A 19,607-nucleotide genomic window follows, 5' to 3' on the forward strand; every position below is an offset into this window, starting at 1 on the left:
ATTGCAAGACCACATGTTCAGCCATCTTCTTCAAGATCAAGATATTAGAGTTTAGATAGGAATTGGACTTTGTAAACCTAATCCCCATTATAGCCAAACCCATTATTATAAATATGGAGGCTCTCTTATATTTAAAACATCATCCTATTTTGCATCTCATCCTGCACTGATCTTTTATTTTTCTTTCCTTTAATAGTTTTAACTTTTTTAATTTTCTTTGAAATTTTCTTTTAGTTTTGCGAAGGTGACAGATTAGCCAAAACTAATTTGTTTTCTTAAATCTTTTATTCAATACAAGCATTCTTTTATTTCAAGATTCTTTCTTTAAGCATTCTTTCCTTAACAAATTTTAGTTTTACATTATTGTTTACATGTCTTTCAAGTTTCAACAATCAATCTTTCTTTCATTCCAGTTTCGATTATATGCAATATTGCTCAAAGCTTTCTTTTATGCTTTTACAACTTTTGACCTTAAGCAATCTTTCTTTCTTCAAAACTTTCCAAAAGCATTCTTTTATTTTAGTTCTTGATCTATTTGGCCACAATCTAATGCTTTACAAGTGACAATTGGATAAGTTGATCTTTGGCTAATACAAGATTTGGTTTTCATATTTTGCTTTCTTTTATTGTTTTCTTTGCAATCAAATCAATCTTTCTATTAGTTTAGATATAAGACTTGTAGTAGTTGATCACTTTTGGCATTTGATTTCACCCAACAATTCAATTATAATCATTGTGGGATGATATTCTACTCACTTACTACTATTACTTAATTACGATCTGTGCACTTGCAGGCATTAGAAAAACTAGCAATTAAGTTTTTGACAATGTTGTTGGGGATTATATAGGTGTTCAAATCAATATTACTAGGGATTTCTACTCCTTTGTAATTTAAACATTTTTCTTTTATTTGTTTAAAAATGTTTTGATTTTTTCTTTATTTGTATGAGCATATCTAGAAGTGTTGACCTAGCTTCATTTGACAAAGAAATTAAAAGAACATTTAGGCATTTGAGAAAATAGCAAAAAACGCCACTAACACCAAATGGTGAATGCAAACAATGAAGGTTATAGAACATTGAGGGACTATGTTGTTTCTAATGCTGATGAATTTTATCCATCCATAAGAAGGCTGAGATCCAAGCAAACAATTTTGAAGTAAAGTCTTCGATTTTTCAAATGGTCCAACCTACTATACATTTTGGAAGGTTACCAAGTGATGATCCAAATTTTTATCTTTCAAACCTTTAAAATTATGTGATACATTTAAATATAATGATGTTTCTGATGATGCAATTTGACTAAGACTTTTTTTTTCTCTTAGGATAAGGTAAAGAGTTTTTTTTTTTTTACTATTTAGTTTAATAATAACATGGGATGACCTAGTACAAAAGTTCCTTGCAAAAAGTTTCCCACCTATCAAGGCAGCTTAGATGAGGAACGAAATCACAACATTTAAGCAATTTGATGGTGAGAATCTATATGATGCATAGGAGAGATTCAAAGAGTTGTTGAGAAAATGTCCGCATCATGGTCTCTCACTATAGTTGCAAATATAGATTTCTTTTAATGGATTAACACCATCAATGGGAACTACACTTGATTCGGTTACTGGAGGAGCTATAATGAGTAGGACTACTGAAGAGGCATATGAGTTGATAGAAAGGATGATGGCAAAAAACTACCAATAAGGTATGGAAAGAAAGGTACATAAAAAGACTATTAGTGTTTATGAATTTGACACTCTCACATCTATCACATCACAGTTGGATAGTTTGATAAAAAAAATAAATGCCCAAGAATGTCATCCCAAACCTCCCTTATAAATGTTATCCCAAGCCCCTTTATTACTTGTGAAATTTGTGAAGGACCATATGCCATTAATAAATGCCCATTTAGGATAGAAACATTCCAATATGTCTAACAATCTAAGCATGCCTATAACCTAAATAGTAACACATATAACCCAGGCTAAAGAAACCACCTAAACTTTTTTTGAAACCAACCTATCCATCAAACCACCACCCATAATTCAAACTTTTGCCCAAACCTACCACCATACAACCCACCCCAAGAAAACAAAAGTTTTGAAGAGATGTTGACCTAATTGATGCAATCCAACAACACAACCATTCAAAGCCAAGCTATATCAATTAAGAATCTTGAAACCCAAATAGGTCAACTAGCTCAAGTCATAACCGATCGACCCTTAAAAACCTTTTCTAGTAATACTAAGTCTAACATAAAGAAATAAGGCAAGAAAACTTGCAATGTCGTGTATCCCTATAGTGAAGATGGTATATAATATTCTGATGATGATGATGATTTTATGGATGAGCCCATAGTAGTTAACTTACCCAACTTTGTAAAGTAATGTGAGGTGGATTTCATTGGAAAAGAATTAGTGATGAATAATAAGGAGTTACTAAAATTTGATAGGGAAGTTTTGAATAGCTTTGATCATTTGGCTTTAAAAGGCCCTAAAAGTATGAAGTTGAATAAGAAGATGGATGAAAATTTTGAAATAAAAAAAGATCTTGAGAAATATAAAAAAGACCCTAAGGAATACATTGAGAAGAATTTTAGCTGAATAGGATGAAATGCTAATTCAAGTTAGAAGAGCATTTCTTTTAAGTATACAACTTGTTGAAAAGGAAGGGCAAGAAGAAGAAATGCAAGAATAAGACTGAGAAATGTAAATAGTAAGAATGATCCCTAGAATGTCATCCCAAAAGGAAATATTCAAAGTAACACAACCAACGCCAAAGCCAATATCAAAAGAGTTACTCAAAGAGTTAAAAAATGTCACATTTGTTGATGAGTGTAATATTGCATTTTGACAACTTCATTTAGCTAAGTAAAGTGATCCAGGGAGTTTCTCTATACCTTTGATCATATAGCTTTAGAAGCTTTTCAAAGTGTTGAGTTGAATGAAGAGATGGATGAAAATTTTGAAATAAAAGATCTTAAGAAATATGAAAAAAAACCCTAAGGAATACATTGAAGAAAATTTGGTTAAAGAAGATGAAATGCTAATTCAAGTTGGAAGAGCACTTCTTGAAAGTATACAACCTGTTGAAGAAAAAGCATAAGAGAAAGTGTAAGAAGAGGATCAAGAAATACAAAGAGTAAAAATGACCTCAAAGATGTCAGCCCAAAGAGAAATGTTCAAATTAGTAGAACTAACACCAAAATCAATATTGATATAGTTACTCAAAAAGTTACAAAATGTCACATTTGTTGATATGTGTAGCTTTGCATTTCGACAACTTCTTCTAACTCAATAAAATGATTTATGCAGTTTCTCTATACCTTTCATCATATGGCTTTAGAAGCCTCTGAAAATGTTGAGTTGAATGAAAAGATGGATGAAAACTTTAAAATAGAAAAAGACCTTGAGAAATATTAAAAAGGCCCTAAGGAATACATTGAAGAGAATTTGGTTGAGGATGATGAAATGCTAGTTTAAGTTAGAAAAACACTTTTAAAAGTATACAATATGTTGAAAAGGAATCACAATAAAAGAAAGTGCAAAAGGAGGATCAAGAAATGCAAAGAGTACAAATAACCCCAAGGATGTCAACCCAAAGGGAAATGTTCAAAGTAGCACAACTAATGCCAATGCAAATACCAAAATAGCTACTCAAAGAGTTAAAAAATGTCACATTTGTTGATAAGTGTAGCCTTGCACTTCAACAACTTCTTTTAAATAAGTAAAACGATATAGGGAGTTTCTTTGTACCTTGTGTTGTTAGTCATTTACAATTTGATGAAGCTTTTTATGATCTTAATATAGTATAAACTTAATGCCTATGAGTGTTTTTATGTAGCTGAGATGTGGTGCATTAAAACCTCCAACATTTAGCATCAAATATGCTAATAGATTTGCTAAGAAAGCATAAGGAATATTGGAGAATATACTTATAAAAGTTGTTAAATATGCATTTTTTATAGATTTTATTGTTTTGGATATGGAGGATAGTGAAACCTTTTTACTTTTAGGTAGGCTTTTCCTTATGACATCTAAGGCTTTACTGGATGTCTACAATTATGATCTAATTTTAAAATTTAAAAACAAAAGGATATATTTTATAACTAAAGGATATGGTGTCCTCAAAGATGATGAAGATGTGCAAGCTATGTTCAAGGTCAAGAAAAAACCTAATGTTAAAGAGTTAAACTTAATTTTCAACCCCTAAACCACAAGCCCATTCAACTAGCCTATTATATGCTAGCTCTTGCAAGCCTAAAACTAATCCCAGTAGCATTATGCCAAATGTGCTCATGGTAAACCAAATTCCATCCTATGTGATACTTGTTAAAAGAGTTAGCACACCTCCTAAAGCAAAATCTGTTTATGTGATACCTCAATGGTGAATGGAACAAGGAAAACTTCCTCTTAAAGTAATGAGGTAATTTTAGATTTTAGGTATGATCAAGCTTGAGAAAACTAGCATTGCTTAGGAGGTAACCTAAGTTTTATATTAATTGTTAAGTTTATATTTATTTGTTTCTTTATTTTGTTTAGGGCAAGAATGCTTTTATCTTTTTTTTTAATTGTTTTTGTAATATGAAGTGATAAGAAAGTCTTGTTTCAACCTCAAATGGAAAGCAAAGATAGGGGAGTGATTTATTTTACCCTAATGCTTTAATATTTTATTTTAAATATTGTCCAATTTAAGTGTAAGGGAAATGATAACTTTTTTAAGCTAAACTTGTTTTTGAAATCTTTTTAAAACTTTTTCCTGTATCCTTTGTTTTCAAGCGAAATTAGCATGCTATAATCATGATGATGCTAACTTAGTTAATGTTTCATGAATTAATTAAGATTGACTTATGTATGATATAAGGAAAATTATAAATGTAATAAAGAATGGATGATTTCTTTAGTATGTTTCTCGGTTAAATATAATTTTTAGTACTTTGTGCATTTTGATCTTGATCTTTGATATTAATTGGCTTTTTGAAAAGCATGTAAAATATAAAGTTGTATAACAATTTGAAGTATGATTATGACTTTAAATGTTAGTTTCTCATCTTTTGAGGCAAAATTTTAGACTGTATTTGATTCAATAGATGATTTAGGCATTCTTTGGATAGTTTAAGCATTTTCAAGCTCACCTTTAATAATGCATCCCTAGTACCTTTGATTTTTTTAACCATTTGTATATTTCCTTTTCTTCATTATTATTTAACCACATTAATAAGCCCAAGTATTTCCTTTGAATTATCCCTTTAATTTGTTTTTACCCAACCCAATATTTTTTATGCACAAGTTGGATAAATCGTAAGAACAATTCTTTGCGTTTGAGAAGAATAAAGGCATAAAGAAATTAAAAAGAAAAGCTTAGCAAAAAAGAAAAATAAAAGTCATAATGGCTAAAGCTGAAAATGGCAAGGTGAAAAAAAAATGCTAAAATGAAAATGCCTTAAGTCTTGAAGATGTTTCAAATGTTCTCTAAGTCAAATATTTAGTCCAAGAAATTTCAAGAAAGTAAGCAAAAGGTTATGAGCCTAAATTTTTCTTTTTCCTATCTCAACACAAACCTTATATTACAAGTCTAAAAATCTTTTTGATCTTGAGTCAAATATGTAAGTCTAATATTAGTAGAGAAGAAATGAGGCAAATAAATATATGAAGTGTATTCTATCTTTTAAAAAAAAAAAAAACATTAGTAGAGAGGGAACAACGAGACCATAAAGAGAAATAGATTAATTGTTTAATAAGTTAATTTTTTTATGCTGTAAAAACTAAATATAACTACATACTACCATTGAAAGCAATAAAATAAAGTGATTGTTCTAAAATTGAAAAATTCAAGTAAAAATAAAATAAATTAGTAATATGAACACATTATAATTTCAAATTAAAATTTAAAATTATATTTTACATACTAAGAAGTACAAGCAAAAAGTAGAAGATAAAAATACAAATTACCAATTATCCATTTAAACTGCTAAAACTTTCACCAAAAAAGCATATTTCACCAAACTCAACTGAGATAGCTACTCGTCTTACCCAAAAAAAAAAACATGCATTTACTTTTTTTCTCCCATTTTCTTCTTTTCATTACCACTGAAAGGGTTTTTTCCTTAACAACTCCTTATCCAAAATAAATTCCATGAAGGCAACAACAATTAAATTTTAATAATGAACCGGCGACCATCATTACCTGAAATAAGCCTTTATCGATGAAATTTTTTGTTAGTAGAAATTGCATATTCGTTGATAAAACATTTACTAACAGAATTTTTCATCAATATTATGCTAGTTAGTAATAATATTTTGTTGCTAATTTTAAAGTTTCGTTAATAATTACATAAAATTCCATTAATAATATTTACCATTCCATTGGTAAACTTAATTAAATAAATCAATAAATTTAAATAAAAATTTGGTAAAATTCATCAATAAATTTTATTAGTAATCTATCGAAAATTCATCAATAATCTGTCAATAAAGTGAAAATTCTATTGTTAATAGCTATAATTCCATCATTATTTATTTAAATTCCATAAATGAAGTATTCCAATCATTTGTAAAATTTCATTAGTAAATTTCATTGGTATACCATGGGTAATCTATCAATAAATAGGAAATTTCGTCGGTATTCCCTTTAATTTCGTCGGTAAGTAGGTAAGTTTTGTAAGCAAATTATACTTTCTAGTCAATTAATTACGTCAGTAAATCCAATCGATAATCTGTCAATAAAAAATGATAAATAATCAATTTATTCATTATTTTCATCTGTAATTTAATTAAATTATGTCAATAATTTAATTAAATTTTATTGATAATTATTAAAAAAAATCCTTGAATTCCATAAATAAAATGTCCGTGATTTGTTAAGAATCTATTATATGTCAGTAAAACTTTGACATTTATTCAAATCAATAAATATTAAATTTTGGTATTTGTTTTTGTCGATGACATAATAAAATCATAAAGTTTCAACTACAAAGCATCCATGTTCCATATTGCATAGAATGTTAAAACAAATATGAAGCATAAAATTCCAACTTAAAAGTCATAGTGAAATCTCATGTCAAGATCGTAAATTCCAAACAACCAAATTCAAAATAATCTAAATCACAAGTTGCTTTTAAATATCATCAATAACTATATATCATTTCATTCATTTAACAAACAAATAGGCAAAAATAATTCATGCTCTTGAAAATAGAGACAAATAAATTTCATTGAGGAATAACAAAAATTTTTCTTTTTATCTTTAGGCCTTTGTGCATTGGTAAATAGTAGCTTACTATAACTAACTAAAAGTTAGATGTGGCACCAAAGCCATTTTTTTGCCTTTAATTTCTAGAAAAATAATTATAAATATAGTATTGGTCTGAATCACAACATACCCCAAAACGTGAGCAATCATGTATGTTAGGAAAGTCTAAGATGCAATGTTAATGGCACACTCAATTCCATGATACATTTGATATGATAACTACCTATTGCTTATATAGAATTGCAAAAATTAAAAACGAAAAGGATTAATTTATGTGGAATGATTTTCTAACCTAATGAACATTTTATTTTTAATTAAAATAACTCATCTGAAAAATCATTTTAGCTATTGTATTAAAAACTTTTTAATGCAAATGCAAACGATGAATAGAATGATATATGAAAATGAAATCAATAGATAAAAATGACAAATACTCAGTAGTTGTAAAAAAATACGATGGATTGGATAAAATAATTAAATTAAACTTTATTCTATAATCATAGATAGATACAAATGAATACTTGAATAATTATACGGTACCTAAAGAGATGTTAGTATTGTTAATGCATCACAAATTGGACTCTACTGGTTTTATGGTTTTTTAACTAATGGAAGCTAAGATACAGAAAAAGACAAAACACTAAATAAAAATCAAAATTAGTTAAAGTAAAACTCTTAAAGATAATTAATTAAAAAATAAAATTTAAACAAATAGTAACACACATCAACTAAAAGAACTTTTTAGTATCGAAAGACTAAATTTTTAACAAATAAATGAATATATATAATGATGAAAAAAATTTTCAAAAGTTCATATAAAAAATTATGGGATATCCACGAAAAGAAGAATATAATCAAAATGAAAAGAAAAACACTAAGCCTAATATTTTAAATAAATAAAATGTAACAAAATATAAAATAGAAAAGCAAAGAGATTAAACATACTTGAATTACTATATTAAATGTCACCTATGTAATTGTAAAAAACACAACAAAACAAAATTAAAGGCATTGAAAGATATATTTAAACAAAGTATTTCAAGCAAAATAAAATAATTTTGTCATCTAATAAACTTTTAAAAAAATAAAATCAAACCATTTTATTTTATTTTTTTGACAAAACTCATCTCTTTCTATTTTTCTTTTTAACTCAACCGTATTTAATAAAATCTTTTAGTAAAAATAATATAAAATAATCACATTAGGCAAAATTTCAAGCAAACTAAATGATGTTACCAAAACTTTTGCTATTTCTTTTTGTTTCTCATTTTTCACTTTTTTACCTTTAATCGCCAATGAAGATGATGATTAGCCTTGATTTGGCCTCAACAAGGTTAGTGTTCATCTTAAATCTTTTCCATAGTCCCTATTTTCTTTCTTTCTCTCTATCTCTCTTTCCTTTTTTTGTCATTTACAATAATACACCCATTACACTAACCTTGCAACAATCCCATAACCTATATATGTAAATTTCAACAAAATCACACAAATTTTAGTTTAAATCAACTTATCAACCTAGAAAGCATCCATAAAAATTTAAAAGTGACTTAAAAAATCGTTGTTTCTTATTTTTCATAGAAAAATAATTTCTTGAGCTTTTTAAAAAGGGAAACTAAAATAAAAAAAATAAATAATATTGGTTAGAATAGATGAAGAATAAAGCAACTCCCGAACAAGCTATATGTTGCAACATCTAAAATAAAAATAAAAATTAAGTTTTTTTGCTAGATCAACTCTCTTAAAGAAAATGTTAGATCTTTTTTTTTTTTCAGCCTTTTGTTTCCATGTTCTTTAAACTTGGCTTTTTTATTTTATTTTCTACTTTTCCTCAATTTTTTCTTAAGAAAAAAATTTCCTTTTCTCTTTTTCTTTTTTTCTTGTTTTTGTCTTACATTTTCTCTTCAATCGAAGTTTCCTTGTTTTTAACCCATAAATTAAAAATTCATTTGGCCACAAAAGGCCATACCTCTTTCTAAAACTTCATTTGTCTCTCCCTTTATTTTTTTTAATTTTAATTTTTAATTTTAATCCTTATCTAAAAATTTTTAAAATGTTCTTAAGAAATTAAATAATTCTTTTTGTGCCACAAAAATGGCAAGCGTTGGACAAAAATGAACTTGAAGGCAAAATTATATTTACTAGAACATGAACCTACACTTCATTATGAGAATTGTTTGAAAATTTCAAATATGCATCTATATAATCCAATGTTAAAAACATAATTAACAAATATAAGTGAGTTTATGGACTGCAATATTAAGGGATTAATATAAAGAGCTGAGTTCAAAGTTTAAAGTACAAATTATGCATTCAAGTGATAGTTTAAAAAGACACTAATAATTTTGAGAAAAAGCCAAAAAAACAAAAGATATAAATCTCAACAAAAAACTTCATATAATACATTTCCTAGCAAAGTAGGTCCACTTATTTGAAATCAAGATTTGCATGGCCTAACATCATCAAGGTAATAAAAAAAAAGTGATAAAACCATTAGAAATTGTTTAACTCCATCAATTACATTATATATGTATACATAGAATGGTTTTTCCCATTCTTTAATAAAGTTACCAAAAGCTTATAAAATAGAAATCAAGAATATTGGTTATAGATTCTCAATAACAATGACATAATATATATTTATATATTAAGTTTCCCAATTTATGTCACTTATAAGTTAAAGTGTTTCAAAAAAATGTAACTCTTCTCACTTATCTTATCTTAATGAGTAGATAGGTGGCTATTTTCATGTCTATTTTTTTCATATTTTATCACCCAGTCCCTTACCAACCTTTTTGTAACATTGAAATTAAGTAAATATGAAACCAAGTATCAATGAATGTTATAACATAATGTGCATAAGATATGCTCATAGTTATAAAAAATAAAGAGATAATGAGATAAGTGAGTACCCACATAAAAGTTGATGTTTCGATGTGGTAATTCACCAACAAAAACTAAAAAGTTAAAACTATATATACACAACAAAAACTTGTAATTGCAAAGTTGATTAAACCTATGATAATTATTCCATTTAAAAATATTTTAATGGCACATATTTCTAAAGGGAATTATGTACCATTATCAAAGTTAAGGCAGCGAAATTTTTTAAAATTTTAATTCCTTAATACCAAGATCAATCAATAAGATTATACAAACAACATATATATTATAAGTATAGATAGTTTTGACTAAAGGTGTTACCTTGAATGATGAAAATCCCTTGGTTTAATTTGGTGATCTTCTAAATAGATTTCAAGCTAAGAAGTTGCCTAAATTTTAGCGTCTAATGGTGATCCACACGAACTCTTGTGAAAGAACATTCTCTAAGATTTGGTGAACTCAAAGCCACACTAAAGCTAGTAAATGTTTGCAAGACCTCTTGTATTTTCTTAAGTGAAACTTTTTTTCTTATTACTTCTTGTTTCTTCTCCAGATACTTCATTCTATAAGAGGGGGCAGCTTGATGTTCCTTTTATAGGGGAAGCATTTGACCATATTAGATTAATGCTTGGAATGAAATTTTCACAATTAACCCTATGCTAACTGAATGTACCAAATAAGGGAAACTATTTCTCTTGTTTTTATTTTCTCTACATTTGGTCATACCAAAATCAAATCAAGTCCAACTTAATTTGTCCCAATTTTAATTCTTCACAATTGTCTTAGTATGTGTAATCTATTAGGTTGTTTAGCATGTTGGCAATAAACACAAGTATTGTAAGCTTTAGTATTTGGCTATGGATGAAACAAGCTTTTGTTTTCACCACCAATTCTTCAATTAGCCAATATTATGTTTATAGATCATGATGAACGCTAGTTGTATTATTATGACCCCCATTTGCTAAAAAAAACTTAATATGGCTTAACAATCTATCCATGAATGGTCTTAGTATATAATTAATATCCCTTCATCACATAGTATTGTGATTTGGATATTGAATATGGTTTAGTGTCTACTTAATCTTATTCAACCATATTAAGTCTTGTCCTTAACATTAACTCATAAATAAGTTTTAGAACAACTCTAAATCTTATTTTACTTTGGCTAAAGATTTCTTAAGTTAATTCAATCAAGACTAGTTGATATACTTTTTTGATCACTTAAGGTGATGAATCCCATCTTAATTACTTCATGCATTTTCATATGTCTTATGTTATACCGAATAATACTCGATTGGAGCAATATTGGTTACCCATAGTAAAGTAAATTCAAAAAATAACATTCGTCATATTAGATCATATGTAATCTTAAGTCAAAGAATCACTTATACAACCATCACATGAGAGTGTAGCTATAGACACTATATGAACTATCATACAGCATTCTCATATCGGATCAGGTTCAGTAAACTTATTTTTGTAATAAGCACCTACATGTTAGTTCAAACACCTACATGCTAGCTTAAGTTTACTAAAACTTTATCCTATGAAATTGGTTGCTTGCTTTATAAGTAAAAACACAACTATGTGCTAGTTTCAACAGCTTTTGTCAATGTCCTTTTATTGATAAAGCATTGATTAAGAACAATTTTAGAATGTATAGGTTTTATGCAATAATGATCTCATAATGACAATCTTATTATAATTTCCTTACAAAGTTTTATTTATATTTTGAGGACTTTATCATATAAGCATCAACATTGAAATATATATATACAAGCTCAATGATAAAGAAATAAGACCTTTATAAGATACAAACATTAAAGTACTATAAATATGACAATATCTTAGTTAAAATATGATTTGACTAGAAGGACAAATACCAAAAATATCACAATTGCACTAAAGCCAGTAATTCATGTATTTAATAGCATATTTGATTACATGCTTATCATGTTTCTACTGGGACATAGCTTTAGTAAAAGGATTAGCAATGTTATCCTCAGTGGGTACTCATTTAATTTTAACATCACCTCTAGAAATAAAGTCTCAAATGGGATGATATTGTCTCAATACATGTTTAGACCTTTGATGAGACCTTGGTTCTTTGGCTTGAGCGATAGCTCTATTGTTGTCACAATAAACTATTATCAGATTAATAATGCTAGGAACAACATTTAGTTTAGTTATGAATTTCTTGATTTAGATGACTTTTTTGTAGCCTCAGATGCAAAGATATATTTAACTTTGATTATAGAGTCTATAATTGTACTCTGTTTGAAACTTTAACTCACTGTTCCACCATTCAAAGTAAAAACATAGTCACATTGAGACTTATTATCATCCTTGTTTAATTGAAAGGTTGCATCATAATAGCCTTCAACAAAGAGTTTAGCTCCACTATAGACAAGAAACATATCCTTAGTTATTCTAAGTACTTAAGAATTGTTTTAACATCTTTTCATTAACATTCACCTAGATTTGCTTGATATCTGCTTATTATACTTAAAACATGTGAGATATCAGGTCTTATGCATAGCATTACATCTAAATGAATCCAATTGTCGAAGCATATAAAACTTTATTCATGCTATCTTTCTAAATTTGTGTCTTAAAACACGTCCCTAGAAAGATTTATGCCATATGACACTACTAAGAATGCCTTTTTGGATTCTTCATGCTAAACATTTTTATCACTTTCTTTATATATCCAGATTGTGAAAGACCAAATAATCTTTATGATCTATCTTTATAGATCCTTATGCATAACACATATGTTGTTTCTCCTAAATTCTATTTGAAAAACTTCTTTGATAACCAAAATTTGATAGATTGTAGCATGGGTATATCATTTATTATAAGCAATATGTCATCTACATATAGCACTATGAAAACAGTTGCATTTCCACTTGATTTTTTGTATACACAAGGTTCACCTACATTTTTTTATGAATCCAAATTCTATAATTGTTTCATTGAAACTTATATTTCAACTCCTTGATGCTTGCTTAAGTCCATAAATAAACCTTTAAAGCTTACATACCATGCCAGCATTCTTTTTGGATTCAAAACCTTTGGGTTGTGTCATGTATACATCATAGTGTAAATTCCTAGTAATGAATGCTGTCTTGACATCATTTGCCATATCTCATAGTTATAATATGCGATAATAGCAAGCAAAATTTTAATGGATTTTAACATGATTACTAGTGAAAATGTTTCATCAAAATCAAATTCTTATTTTTTATTATAACCTTTTTGCAACTGACTTGGCTTTTTTCATTAATATATTGCCATCCATGTTGGTTTTTTTCTTGAAAATTCACTTGCACCCTATAGGTTTTATTCCTTCGAGTCGCCCTACCAAAGTCTATACTTAGTTTGTATACATGAATTTCATTTCAGATTTTATGGCTTCATGCTATTTCTCAGAATCAATATCCAACATTACTTTTTGATAGGTAGTAGGATCATTATCTATGATCAACTTATTCTTATCTATGATAAGCTTCGCAACCCTAAATTTTTATGTGTGATAAGTTAGGTCTTCTACCGTCCCACATCTTATATGGTGTCTTGTCAATAGATTTAGATGGAACTATATTTAAAAGATAAGTGACTATTTCAAGTGCATAATCTCAAAAGGATATAAGAAGATTTGAATTGCTCATCATGGATTAAACCTTGTCTAATAAAGTTTTATTTCTCCTTTCAAAAACTCCATTATGTTATGGTGCTCCAAATGGAGTCCATTGTGAGAGAATCTTATTCTCTTTTAGGTAACCTAAAAAATCATGGCTTAAGTATGCACCACTTCAACTAGAACTAAGTGTCTGTTTTTACCAGTTTTCTTTTCAAACCTCTATTATAAATTTTTTGAACTTGTCAAATGATTCAGACTTATGTTTCATTAAATATACAAAATCATATCTTATATGATCATCAGTGAATGAAATGAAATAAAAGTCTCATTTTCTAGCATTTGTGTTTATTGGGCCATATATATCTGAATGTATTAGTTCAAGAACCACACTGGCTCTTTCTCCTTTTCAAGTAAAAGGTGATTTGGTTATCTTTCCAAGCAAACATGATTCATAAGTTCCATATGATTCATATCAAAAGGATCAAAGTATCCTTGTGTATGTAACTTTGTGATTCTTGTTTTATTGATGTGACTAAGCCTACAATGCCACAAGTAGGATTAATTTGGTTTATCTAGTTTAGCCTTTTTGACATTTATATTGAGAACATCATTGCTTAATCTCAGAACATATAAGCTATTATAATACATTCTTATGTCATAAACCACAACATTTAAATAAAAGGAACAACAATTTATATATATATATATTTACATATTTTATTATTATTATTTATTATTATTATTATTATTTAATAATTTCCCATTGCTTAGGTGAAATTATTATCAAAACTCAATTTTTAATTCCCTCCAACATCTAGGTAGAGATTTAAAAGAATTACTCATTTTGTATTATGATTTATTATTAAACTTTAAGAGACTTTAAAAGTACAAATATTATCTAAAATGCATGAATATAATTAAAGATAATATGAGCATGCAAATTAGTAGGCTATTATTTTATAAATTTATTAAATAATCAAAATCATATAAAAATTCAAAAAAATATTATTATAATAATGTATTATTAGTATTATTAGTATTATTTACTAATAAATTTATATAATAATCATATATTAAAAGAAGAACACAAAGATAAACCCCTTGTATCTTAGGCAAACCATTTTAATGAAATCTTATTTTAGCTACCTTTTTCTTCTCATTTTTATTTAGCAAATATATACGACCATGAATACACTAGGGTTTCAAACATACAACTTCTGCTAAAAGGGTTTAACAAGCAACAAAATGAAAATCCCATCTTATTAGAACCTAAAACAAACTACTTTCTAATCCATCAAAAGCCAAGAGCATGGGTGGATAACAAAGGAAGATATCAAATAAATTAATGAGAGGTAAACGTGGTGACATCAATTTTCCTATGAACGTAGACTAAAATTTCCATCAACAATTGAACATGTATGGACTTAAAACACTAAAAATAAAATACAAAGCTCATGCCAAAAAAAAGGAAGAAGAGAAAAATGCATGCACATGTTCAGGCATAAAAATGAAACTAGAATAGCAACTTAAGAGCATGCGACAAGAAGAATAATGAAATTTCAACAAAAAAGAAAGAATAGAAGAAAGGAAAAGAAAAAAACCTTTGCTACAGAGCCTTCGGTCTTTTTTTTTTTTTTTTTGCTTCACATTGCCTATTTCCTTTGCCAAGTCTTGTGCTTGGTTTTTTTTTTTGTTTTTTTTTGGTCTCGCGACCTTGCCTAGCTTATATTTTCTTTTGCTTTTTCCTCCTTCAATTTTTTTGCTGCATGATTGGCTTTCTTTTTTGTTCCACGTTACTACTTCAGTATTTTTTGCTTAATTTTTTACTATATTTTGCTTTGTGTGTTCTACTGCAGTGAGCTTTTTCTTGTTTTTATTTCTTATTTTTTCTACAATATATTTTTGGTTTCTGTTTTCTATTTCTACTATAATATATTTTTACTTTTTATTTTTTACTTTGCGTTCTTTACTTCACTACCCAACTTCTTTTGATTTTTTTCTGCTATATCTTTTCTTCACTTGTCTGTTACCACATTTTTTCACGTTTTCACCCACTCATGTAGTAATTTTTCTCTTTTGCTGCCAGTTTCTCCTTCTAATTTTTTTTTGTTTTTTTTCCTCTTTTCTTTCTTGTGCCTGCTATTGCTTTCTTGCATGTTCTCTTTCTACTACAACCTTGCCCATTTTTAACTGCCCATGAATGCCCTCACACCTAAGCATGGCAATTTTAGTTTTTAACTTGCGCCATCTTCTTTCACGTGTTGACTTTCTTCTCATGCATGTTAGCTATCATTTTTCTTTTTTTCTTGCATGGTTTTGCCTCCACATAAAGCCAACCAAATGGCCTATGTCTTGGGCTTTAAAATGACCTTGGTTTATGGCTAACTTCAAGCTTTCTTCATTTCATTTTTTCTTTTGAGCTTTTATCTATTTGGGCCAAGTTTTTTATTTAGTTTTGCATTTATTAATTTTTTTAATGTTATTAGTTTTAATTTTTAACTTTTAAATTTAATTTTTTTATTTTTTTAATTTCAAAATTTTAATATTCTAATATTATTTTTTTATTATTTATCTATTTTATTTTATATATTTAATGTGTTTAATGACCATTAATGGGCTTTTAAGATTTAATCTTTTATTGGGCCAATTTTGGCCTTATGCAATGCACTTAAAAGTGGCTTGTATATTGGGTTCAAAAAATGAAGACCAGGCCTAATCGCAAAAAATCAGCCTTATATTAAAAGATAAAAAATTCTGGATAAAATTGGATGTCTATAACTATTATGTTAAAGACATGTAACTTACTATCATAATTTTCTAAACAATTAAGGAATTATAATTTTACTTGAATTTTAATGTAACATGGTTAACATCACTTTAAACCATTTAAAAATGCTAATTAATTAAAATCAAGTCAAATTACTTACATTAGGATTTTCGTAGTCCAACTAGGTGTTGTAATGAAATAGTTTCTTGTTAATTAGAAATTCTAAATAATTTAGAAAGTCCAATTCAATTTTGATTTTATATAAAATCTTATTTTTCAAACCTAAAATATTTGGGAATGCAAATTCAACAAAAAATAACACCAATCTAGGGCTTGGCTAAAAACCCATCCAAGAATGAAAGTAAGTTGCAACTAGGGTAATTTTTTTGTAGAAAATAGTTAGTTTCAACCATCTTTTTCTATACTGCCCCAACTAGCCACCATCTCAGAGTTCTAAACCCTTTCCCACTCATTTTTATGCCTTTGGTCGTGATTCTTGAATCACAAGTAATAATTACTTTGATGTTTATAAAAATAGTCCTCTAAACTTCGTGATCAATAAAGCAAATCTTGAAATCTTTATGAACAAATTTCTTAAGATTCTTAATATTGATTATCAAGATTTTCATTAAAATCCTAGTACACAAGTCTTTAAAGTCTCTTAACTTTTAAGAATACCAACTGCATTAAGAAAACCAATTACCATAATCATATTAGGGCAACCATGCATTATATGCATATTATACATGCCTAGCCACCATTGACAGATTTCTAAGCTAAACTTGTCATCAACTTTTGAATAATCAAATCAACTCCAAATATTCTAAACTTTTTACACAATGATCATCAATATATTTATTTTCATGTGTTAAAAGTTCATAGCCAAAAACTATCCCTAGAGTGAGAAACAATTTTTGTAATATCATTATAGTAGAATTTTTCTAATATGGATAAATTGCAAACAAAAAATTCTTTGAGCATGAAAATGATATCCATAAATCATAAAATTTAATCCCAATCTTCCTAAGATATTATGATTTGATATTCTAAAAGATTGCATCAAAACAATATAGAAAAAATCAATTTTACAACCTCTGTACCACAATAATAGATTGAAATCAAAACAGTTTAGATATCATGAACAACCAAACAAGCTTCTAATTTGTATAATCTATATTGACAAGCCTTTGATACCACTTGAAGGGAATTATGTATCATTATAAAAGTTAAAGCAACAAATGTTTTTAAGATTTTAAGTTCCTAAACCCAAGATTAGTCAATAAGATTATATAAACAACATATATAAAAGCATGCGTAGTTTCAACTAAAGGTGTTATCTTAAATGCAAAAAATTCATTGGTTCAATTTAGTGAACTTTCAAATAGATTCCAAGCCAAGAATCTACCCAAGTGTTTAGCCTCTAATGGTAATCTATACAAACTCTTGTAAAATAACCTTATTTAAGATTAGGTAGAACTCAAAACCATACTATAACTAGTAAATGTTTGTCAGACCTCTTATATTTTCTTAAGTGAAACTTTTTTTTCTTATTACTTCTTGTCTCTTCTCTAAATACTTTTTTTTTTATAGGTAGGGGTGACTTGATGTTCCTTTTATAGAGAAGCATTCAGTCACATTAGGTTTAATGCTTGAAATGCAAATTTTCATAATTAACCTTATGCTAGCTGAATGTATCAAACAAGGAAAACTTTTTTTCTTATTTTTATTTCCTCTATTTGGTCATACCAAAATTAAATTAAGTCCAATTTATTTGTCTCAATTTTAATCTTTTACAATTATCCTATTATGTGTGACTTATTTGGTTCTTTAACATGTTGACAATAAACATAAGCATTGTAAGTCTTAGTATTTAGCTATGGATGAAACAAACTTTTTATCTATATTACCAGTTCTCTAATTAGCCAATCTTATGTTTGTTGATCATGTTTACATATCATGATCGATGCTGGCTTCATTGCCATGACCCTCAATTGCTAAAGAAAAATTAATATAGTTTAGTAACTTTTTCATGAACGGTCTTAGTGTATAATTAATATCCTTTCACCACATAGTATCTCAGTTTAAACATTAAGTATAGGTTAGTATCTTTTCAATATTGTTTAACCATGTTAAGTATTGTCCTTGACATTAACTCATAAATACGTTTTCGAATAATTTTAAAATCTTAGTTCACTTTCACCAAAGATTTCTCAAGTTAATTCGATTAAGACTTTTTTTAGCTCATTAGTATTTTGTCACCTTTGTAATAAAGTTGCATGAGCTAAAATGGATGCATTAAATAAATGTCATTAGAGCCATAATTGGTTTTGAAATTTTCTAAAATTTTACAAGGCTAAGTTGACAATTAGGCTTTTCAATTGGCTAGAATTTGAAGAAGAAATGGAGCTACAATTGGTGCTTAAAGTGAAGACAAGGAACTAAGCACAATCATTGAATGCATTTAGTCATGATCAAGTGATAGTTAGTGCCACTTCTTGGATTCAAAGTGAAGGCCAATGGACAACTGTTTAATTAATAATTTGAAGACTTCCAATTGGTTATAATTTTGCTTTTTTGGAACTCAACTAATCAAAAAAAGACAGCTTAAAGTAAAGTAAAGTCAAGTAAAAAGAAAACAAACTAGGAAGCTTATGAAGTAATATTGGATGACATGAAAATATCTAGCTTATATGACATTCTAGTTGGTTATTTCTTATAAGTTGATTGGTTAGAACACATCATCATTGGCCTATAAATAAAAGTAATGGCCAACCAATGAGAGAGATTAGAGAAGTAGATTTTAGGATTTAAATTTCTTGCAGTTACTTTTCTTGTTCATTTTCTCTCAAGCAATTTCCTTTTTGTTCTTTTGAATGGCTGTTTAAGAGAAAATTCTTTTATTTTTTAGCAAAATTTTCATTTTCTACATTTTATTTTCATACATTTTAAATTTCTTGCAATGTAATTAATTTTCTTTAAGTCTTCTTGCACATTTACATGCTTTTCTATTACTTTTCAATGTTGTTTAGCTATTTTCAACGCTGAACTACTCGTAGTTTCATTTCAAATCTCTATGATT

The 19,607-nt window shown here is 27.7% G+C and overlaps 1 non-coding gene across 1 annotated transcript; it reads right to left on the bottom strand.

Annotated features, from left to right (window-relative positions):
• Positions 1 to 1,431: 1,431 nt before the first annotated feature.
• On the bottom strand, positions 1,432 to 1,537 carry LOC149513458 (small nucleolar RNA R71). The gene has a single exon (XR_016330542.1). It is a non-coding gene; the product is annotated as a small nucleolar RNA R71 (small nucleolar RNA).
• Between the last annotated feature and the right edge of the window lie 18,070 nt (positions 1,538 to 19,607).

The sequence above is a fragment of the Durio zibethinus genome, chromosome 19, assembly GCF_047325235.1.
Source record: "Durio zibethinus cultivar Kanyao isolate XHJ-2024 chromosome 19, ASM4732523v1, whole genome shotgun sequence".
NCBI lineage: Eukaryota > Viridiplantae > Streptophyta > Magnoliopsida > Malvales > Malvaceae > Durio > Durio zibethinus.